Source organism: Centruroides sculpturatus, unplaced genomic scaffold (genome assembly GCF_000671375.1).
Source record: "Centruroides sculpturatus isolate CEXI.00-Female unplaced genomic scaffold, Cexi_2.0 scaffold1497, whole genome shotgun sequence".
Taxonomy (NCBI): Eukaryota; Metazoa; Arthropoda; class Arachnida; order Scorpiones; family Buthidae; genus Centruroides; species Centruroides sculpturatus.
The window spans coordinates 106803-116151 of NW_019385715.1; positions in this window are offsets into that span (position 1 = coordinate 106803).

Genomic DNA, 9349 nt, shown 5'->3' on the forward strand with positions numbered 1-9349 from the left:
TATATCTTCAACGTCTTGGATAATAGAGTATTCCATAACTCTATGTATTATTTCTTTACTATACTGCTCCATATCATATGTATGATCCATAAACAGTTTAATAGAAAATCCATATTTATTTACTATTTTCAATAATTGAATTATTCAACTTCATCTTAAGTCCGTTTCCCTTGATTTGTGATATAGTAAGAACAGCAATTTTATTGTTATACCTTCAGCCTTAATAATTTTGAGTAAAAACCTTAAATATCTTTTTATTAATATAGTATTTAATCTGAATCTATTTGTTTCTAATCTTAAAGCGCTACCCGGGATATTAAATTCTAGCTGGAATATCTTACGTATAAATATATTCTGTATTTTTTCAAAGTTATTAAACTTTTCCATGCTCCAAACTGGGGCAGCATATCCCATTGAGTTCATCACAATCAAATTAAAAAGTTGAAAATGTGTACACAAGTTCTTTATTTTTGCCTTACAGAATAGACCAATTAAATTATTTATTGCAAATTTTGCTTTGTTTAGTGAATTTTTATAGTGTTTTTCAAACGAGAGATTAGGAGTGAATGTTACTCCTAAAAATTTAATTTCCTTCACTATCTTCACTTCTTCTTTATTAATAAAAAAAAGACATGTGCTTTTTGGGTATGTTACTTCCATTTCCAATTATCATAATTGTTGATTTTTTAAAATTTATTTTAACTCTTAACTTTTCTAAATACTCACAAATTTGTTGGATCTGCATTTTTTAAAATCGAAAAGATAGAATGGAATCATGATTCCATTCTATCTTTTCGATTTTAAAAAATCATTCAAAACGAATATTTTTCGTATTTATTAACTTTTAAAACGATTTTTACCTGAAGAAGGACCCAGGAGGGGTCTGAAAACATTTGTACTATTAATTCTTATTTCACATCAGTTAAAGGTTTTTCTGAGATGTGTATTATTTATCATAAATTGTAAGCTGAGATTGTCCTGGATTAAGATGAAAATGCTTCTAATTATGCAATTAAAGATTTGGCTTCCTGAAGTAAATATTGGTAAAGTTAGCATTGGTAATTCTCTTACATGACAACATTTATTAAAAAAACTATGATATAGAAAATTTGCAGAGGTATTTAATTTAAAACTGCTTTCAAATCTTTATAATCATCAATATATTAGTAATATGATTAAGTCAGAACACATTTATTTTTACCATCTACTTAACACACATACAATATGTTTTGACAACTATTCCTGACAACATTACTAATGATGGAAAAAAAATGTTAAAGTAACCAATGGTTTAATAAAATAATTCTTTATAACTTCACAAATTTTTTCCATCTTGCTGCCATTTTTTTTCCCAACTTTTTGTTGAAATTCCAATTTCCAACTTCAATTAATTAATGCTCTTGAATATTTTATAATGTCCAAGTAATTATAAAGCCAAAAAATATCAGCAAAATAAACTAACTTCCTACATGTCACAAGATTCTTTTCCTATAGACTTTTATAATTTAGTATAATACAAAAAAAATTACTTATACAGAAATTTATTTTATGAGAACGATTTTAACATCTCTCAACAATAATGAGCTTCAATGAAATGCTACCAATTCTTGTTTATTTGATGTTAGAAATAATTTACTTTTCATTTTATCACTAAAACACAATTAAATACTGCATATAATTTTTCAAGACAAATAGTCAAGATATATATTGTCTTTAATTATCTTCTACAGTTTAAAGCTTGGTTTCTACAATATACAATATTCAATGTAAAAACTAATTTTTTTTCTCTTTGTTCTTTGGTGAAAGAGAAAGAACATCAAACTTACATCTTACTAATAATAGTTGGCATATCTCACAAATTTTCTCTTTAATAAATGCTACATTAAACTGTGCTATATCATTATAAAGTACATGCTTACATGAATGCATACAGAAACAGATGTCAACTTTCTACAAATTCTAATGACAAAATTCCTTGTGTCAAGCATTAATCTGAACATCAGAGTAATTCATTGCTACACTGTTTGCCTAATCAATCTGCAATATTAATTCTAGTATATTATTGTGAATATCCCATAAAAATACTTTTTAAATATCCTCTCTTTCTTTGCTATAACCAATATTTCCTATAAAATGTGAAACAGCTGCATAAGTGTTGAGTTTTCTGAATAACAGCTGATTACTCAAAATAACCTAACTGCTATCCACTCAGTGAAGTGCACAGGCAAATAGCAGTTGCAAAGTTTAGAGTGAATATTGTTAAAGAAAATGCTGGTGTTATAACAAGACTGAAAATAAATTCTCCAAGAGGAGGAGATTGTAGAGTTTACTTATAAAAAAATTAAACTTTTTGATGACATTTCTCAGATATATTAAAAAATCATTTTTCTCAAAATCCAAGCTGATATAATTTTATCTTTACATCTGATTTCATTTTGTATAGACTATATATAAGACTAAAGTTGCATTCTTTTGGTGTAAGCTACATTAATGCCAAAATAAATTCTCCAGTTTTAAGCATTAAATGATAATGTTTTTGATCTAATTCCTCACATCATTTCAATATAATTAAAATCAAATTAATGTGATAATTAGCAGAAACAGAAAATAAATTATAAACATACAAATCTGAAACAATTCCAGAAAACTGGAAGATAAATTAAAAATTTTTCCAAATTTTCTTAAAATAATTTTAAAATTATGATGATTTCTAGATATTTTATTCACTGAATAAAATTGTAACTGAAAATTTAGCATGTAGGATTATGGAATGGAATCATTAAATGCCACATTAATTGGATAATTACCTAAGCTTATAGTCAGCTTATAATGCTTTACAAAATAAGTATTTAACAAGTATGAAAAACTGACTTTACTTAAAATATTGCTTTTGGACAAGAGCTAAAATAAAATTTTTTGTATAATTTTTTTAAATCAAAAATTAACTGAAAAACCATAGGTAATTATTAACAAAAAGTATCAAATTGGAATTATTAGAATAAATATAAAAATAAAAAATTATGAGTGAACTTGATAAAATTATAGAAAAATATTTTACAAATATATCCTTGAGCAAAACATTTTTCAAAAATTAATAACACAAGAACAGATAATTCAAAAAGGACAGTAAGCTTAAGTTTGTCACATAGCTTGAAACTACCTATTAATAAAAATTTTATTCTCTTTTTATGAGGAAAAAACTTATTCTATATCATGTTAAGTATATTTTTATAAACAGTATAAGAATGTTTGTCAAGAACATTTAACTACTTAAATTAGAATAAATATATCAGAGAATATAAGTATACTATTAGAGAATATGACTATTAGAGAACATACTTTATTAGAGAATGTTTTCTCTACTCTAAACATACTATTTTCTATCTCATATATCTATTTTGATATGTTTGTCAACAACAAGTCAGATTTTATTTTATTATTTTATAACTGTCATTAGTGATATCGAACATAATTTGTTTTTGAAGTTTGTTGTAAAATACCATATTTCTTTGATTCTAAGATGCACTTTTTTTTTTAATTAATTTTTACTTGTAAAATTAAAAATACTGGTGTGCCCTAGAACTGATGGTGTCTTATATTTGCAGTTCAAAACAACAATCAGTAATCATCACAAGTACAGTGCATTATATATCAATAATAGATGTTTTTAGTTTTTGTTCAACTCTCATCAGTTCAAATGAGCTTTGCTATTAAAAGAGTTTATTTTAAACTTTTCCCATTTAAAATACTTGTTTCAAGACATTGTGATGCAACACTAAAAAAAAAGCTATTATATATGCAGAAGAGCATGTAAAAGAGCCATTTAGCATTACCCACTTCATAGCATTTGTATTGTTTTTCTAATTTTTTTTTTTAAGTAACTAAAAAGAAACTTAATAAATTGATTATTTAAATTTTTTTCTGTCAATAAAAAAACCAATAGCAAATTCACAGATGTCTTAGAATTGAAGAAATATGGTAATAATAATTCATAATTCTCTCATGCAATTTTCCAAAATAAATAACAAAAATCAATCAGATAGAATAATTCACTTTTATCACTTTTCTTATTCAAATATACAGAATTTTGTATTAGTATTTTATTTAGTATATAATTGAAAAATTAAATATCAAAATCATATTGATATAAAAACAAAATTTCATTCTAAAAATTATAAGTACATTAGTACTGAATTTTAGATAATATGTTTATCTAAGTTCAATAAGTTGTCAATGATGTTAACCTGTATTTTATAGACAAACTTACAAAAATGTTGATATAATAAACTTTTATTGATAAAATTGTTTGATAAATATTTCAGTGTTTCCTTTACGGGTAATCAAATGTTAAAAGAACAGTTGCTATGACAAATTTATACAGTAAAAAATATTTTCATGTTGTCATTGAAAATCATCTGAACATATCTATTTTAATATGTTTGTCAAGAATAACAACATAAGTCAGACTTAGATGTTAATTGTTTTATGTCTGAACTGTTTTTGTAAATGTATACAGCTTTTATTGCAATAAAAAAATTAATATTTAAATTAATATACATAAAAAGCTAATAAATTATGTATTTCTTTATTAAAAAAATATTTATAATTTTCATAAATGGTTATATCTATCATCCCTTTGCAAAAGTTTATAAAATATTAAATTAATGACTATAAATTTTATATATATATTTATCATTTGAATGTAACTGTACCAATCTTAAATAATCTGTACAGCTGCTAGACCTTCAATAAAATTATTTTGCAAGACAATTTGCTGGAGTATCTATTGAGCTTTATTAATATAGTCTGATAGATAGTCTGACAGATTGTTTGGCAAAATGAATAAATCAAACAGTTGTTTACTATGTATATATACATATAAAGTTATCATTAACACATCATCTGACAAAGCAAAGAAATTTGATCTAAAATAAATGAATACAAGATGTATAAAAATAAAAAGTAACAATTTTAACTTTATTATAGTATTAAATAAAATACTTTTAAATACAATTTTAAAGAAAATTTCAGAATAACAATAACAAGAAACATCAATAACAAGAAACTAATTTTAAATCATCTAAAGCAGCAAAATTAAAGACTTAAAATTGCTTACCATAATCAGTATCTATCTATCTTAAAGGTAAAGTTATAAACACTTTTGAAAATATTTAAGAAGATAATGCACATGAAAAAGCAATTGTTATTTATGCATGCAAAATATCATATTTACAATACAGCACAATGGCTCAGGAGTTATCAATGAAAAATCAGAAATAAAATTTTATATAAATGAAGCAATGGAGCAAAATACTCTTAACTTATAAAACAAATAAATGATCAAAGTTTGAGTTTGATACAGAAATATTCAAATAATAATTTTGAAGAGATAACAAGTGATAAGGAATAATATGGATTAATAACATTTCTGATAAAACTCCGGTATGACAAATCCCACTAACTATATTACAGTGTAATATTGACAAGGATATTCACAGAAAGAGGCCAAACAGGCCAATTACATCTCTTGAGATTTGTTTTATTCTTTGTTTTTTAAAATAATTTTATAAAGTGATGTTATTTTTGTATGAGTGAATTTATTTTAATAATTGCTACACAAATTAGTTTGTGTGACAAGATGATCCCTATAGTTCTCTTTAAAGCTATTTGAAAGAGTTATGCTATATATTTGGAAGGTTCCATATTCTTTGGATACTGGTAGATGAATTTTTTGCTTATTTTTATACATGATTATCATTATACTATTTTCATATAGATGAAAATAGTATAAATAAAAACAAACTTATTTAAGAAACATGATTTTAGTGAATGAATTGATATACAATTCGGGACCAAAACACAATTGTATATGTTTTGGTACCAACAGAAAATCCTGTGGACACACTTACTAAAATCACTTAAGTTTTGATAAAATATAAAGCTTTATAAATTATTTGACAACTATATCTTACTTTTGTTTATCAAAAATTAAATCTAATAAAATAATTAAAAGCTGTAAGCCTGAAGTTTGAGCCTGGTTATATTTCAACGAACAAAAAAGTTTTAATCATTAAATAATTTAGAATATAAGAAACAAGCATCCAACTGATAAGAAATTAGAAATCATATTTGTATGCAAAAGGTTTTGAAAAAAAATTAAATAGAAAAATATATTTTTATGCAAATTATTACTTAAAAATCAAAAAGAAAAAAATCTGATTTTAGTTCATTACACAAATGTCAAATATCAATATTCTACAACCTAGAAATATACTAATTAATTTTTAATTCATTGATTTGTGTTCAATAGTCAATAATTTTTAATTCATCAAATGCTATCATGCTGTACTAAAAACATTGATGGTTCCTTTTTTCATGATTCAAGATAGAAAAATACTATACTTATTTGTAATGTTCCAATATATATATATTGGAACATATANGTATTTAATCTGAATCTATTTGTTTCTAATCTTAAAGCGCTACCCGGGATATTAAATTCTAGCTGGAATATCTTACGTATAAATATATTCTGTATTTTTTCAAAGTTATTAAACTTTTCCATGCTCCAAACTGGGGCAGCATATCCCATTGAGTTCATCACAATCAAATTAAAAAGTTGAAAATGTGTACACAAGTTCTTTATTTTTGCCTTACAGAATAGACCAATTAAATTATTTATTGCAAATTTTGCTTTGTTTAGTGAATTTTTATAGTGTTTTTCAAACGAGAGATTAGGAGTGAATGTTACTCCTAAAAATTTAATTTCCTTCACTATCTTCACTTCTTCTTTATTAATAAAAAAAAGACATGTGCTTTTTGGGTATGTTACTTCCATTTCCAATTATCATAATTGTTGATTTTTTAAAATTTATTTTAACTCTTAACTTTTCTAAATACTCACAAATTTGTTGGATCTGCATTTTTTAAAATCGAAAAGATAGAATGGAATCATGATTCCATTCTATCTTTTCGATTTTAAAAAATCATTCAAAACGAATATTTTTCGTATTTATTAACTTTTAAAACGATTTTTACCTGAAGAAGGACCCAGGAGGGGTCTGAAAACATTTGTACTATTAATTCTTATTTCACATCAGTTAAAGGTTTTTCTGAGATGTGTATTATTTATCATAAATTGTAAGCTGAGATTGTCCTGGATTAAGATGAAAATGCTTCTAATTATGCAATTAAAGATTTGGCTTCCTGAAGTAAATATTGGTAAAGTTAGCATTGGTAATTCTCTTACATGACAACATTTATTAAAAAAACTATGATATAGAAAATTTGCAGAGGTATTTAATTTAAAACTGCTTTCAAATCTTTATAATCATCAATATATTAGTAATATGATTAAGTCAGAACACATTTATTTTTACCATCTACTTAACACACATACAATATGTTTTGACAACTATTCCTGACAACATTACTAATGATGGAAAAAAAATGTTAAAGTAACCAATGGTTTAATAAAATAATTCTTTATAACTTCACAAATTTTTTCCATCTTGCTGCCATTTTTTTTCCCAACTTTTTGTTGAAATTCCAATTTCCAACTTCAATTAATTAATGCTCTTGAATATTTTATAATGTCCAAGTAATTATAAAGCCAAAAAATATCAGCAAAATAAACTAACTTCCTACATGTCACAAGATTCTTTTCCTATAGACTTTTATAATTTAGTATAATACAAAAAAAATTACTTATACAGAAATTTATTTTATGAGAACGATTTTAACATCTCTCAACAATAATGAGCTTCAATGAAATGCTACCAATTCTTGTTTATTTGATGTTAGAAATAATTTACTTTTCATTTTATCACTAAAACACAATTAAATACTGCATATAATTTTTCAAGACAAATAGTCAAGATATATATTGTCTTTAATTATCTTCTACAGTTTAAAGCTTGGTTTCTACAATATACAATATTCAATGTAAAAACTAATTTTTTTTCTCTTTGTTCTTTGGTGAAAGAGAAAGAACATCAAACTTACATCTTACTAATAATAGTTGGCATATCTCACAAATTTTCTCTTTAATAAATGCTACATTAAACTGTGCTATATCATTATAAAGTACATGCTTACATGAATGCATACAGAAACAGATGTCAACTTTCTACAAATTCTAATGACAAAATTCCTTGTGTCAAGCATTAATCTGAACATCAGAGTAATTCATTGCTACACTGTTTGCCTAATCAATCTGCAATATTAATTCTAGTATATTATTGTGAATATCCCATAAAAATACTTTTTAAATATCCTCTCTTTCTTTGCTATAACCAATATTTCCTATAAAATGTGAAACAGCTGCATAAGTGTTGAGTTTTCTGAATAACAGCTGATTACTCAAAATAACCTAACTGCTATCCACTCAGTGAAGTGCACAGGCAAATAGCAGTTGCAAAGTTTAGAGTGAATATTGTTAAAGAAAATGCTGGTGTTATAACAAGACTGAAAATAAATTCTCCAAGAGGAGGAGATTGTAGAGTTTACTTATAAAAAAATTAAACNGGAAAAATTTGTGGTAGAATTATCTTGTATAATAGAATTAGTTATAAATTGTTCAGTCAAACAGTTTTATAATATATTTAAAAAGTATAGTATCATAATTAAATGTAGAACTTAATTCCATTCATTCATATAACTATTGGCTCAATGTCTATAGATGTTCATTGTCTTCTCAATCATCTCCTTCCATTTCCCTCTGTCCAAAGTCAAATGGTCAAATTCCTACAAACTGGCTTCACTTTGTTGTTCAATAACATCAATCTATTATTGATGTAAATCTTCTTTTTTTTTATTTGTGCTTTCCATCATACCAAAGACCATAGAACTTAATTAGTATGGTGTAAAATTACAACACTTCTCAATATAAAAATATATGTTTCCAATATGATACTTTCCAATTTTATGTAAAAATTTATATGTAAGTATTATAAAAAATGTTTACATATATTTTTATTTTTGAATTTTGAAAACTATTATAATTAATACAAATAAAATAAATTTCTCATTTCCAATAGATCAGTTTTTCAAATGAATCAAAAAGAAAACATTCCATTTCAGAACTTTTTTTTTTTAATACTTTGAATTAAAGTGTTTTTCTATTACTTAGCATTTCCTTAATTTAAAGTTAAACTAAATATTCAACTGCAATAATAAAGGTAATTTTCTGTATTGCTGTATTTAAAAGTTAGCTTAATTANAATCTTTTCAAGATGATGAATACTAGATTTCTTGATTAGTTGATTTAGATTTTTTTAAGCAAGCAAAGAATAATACATGCCTATAATCAAATGCTATTAACAGTTATTTGCAAATTTATTCTATTGAA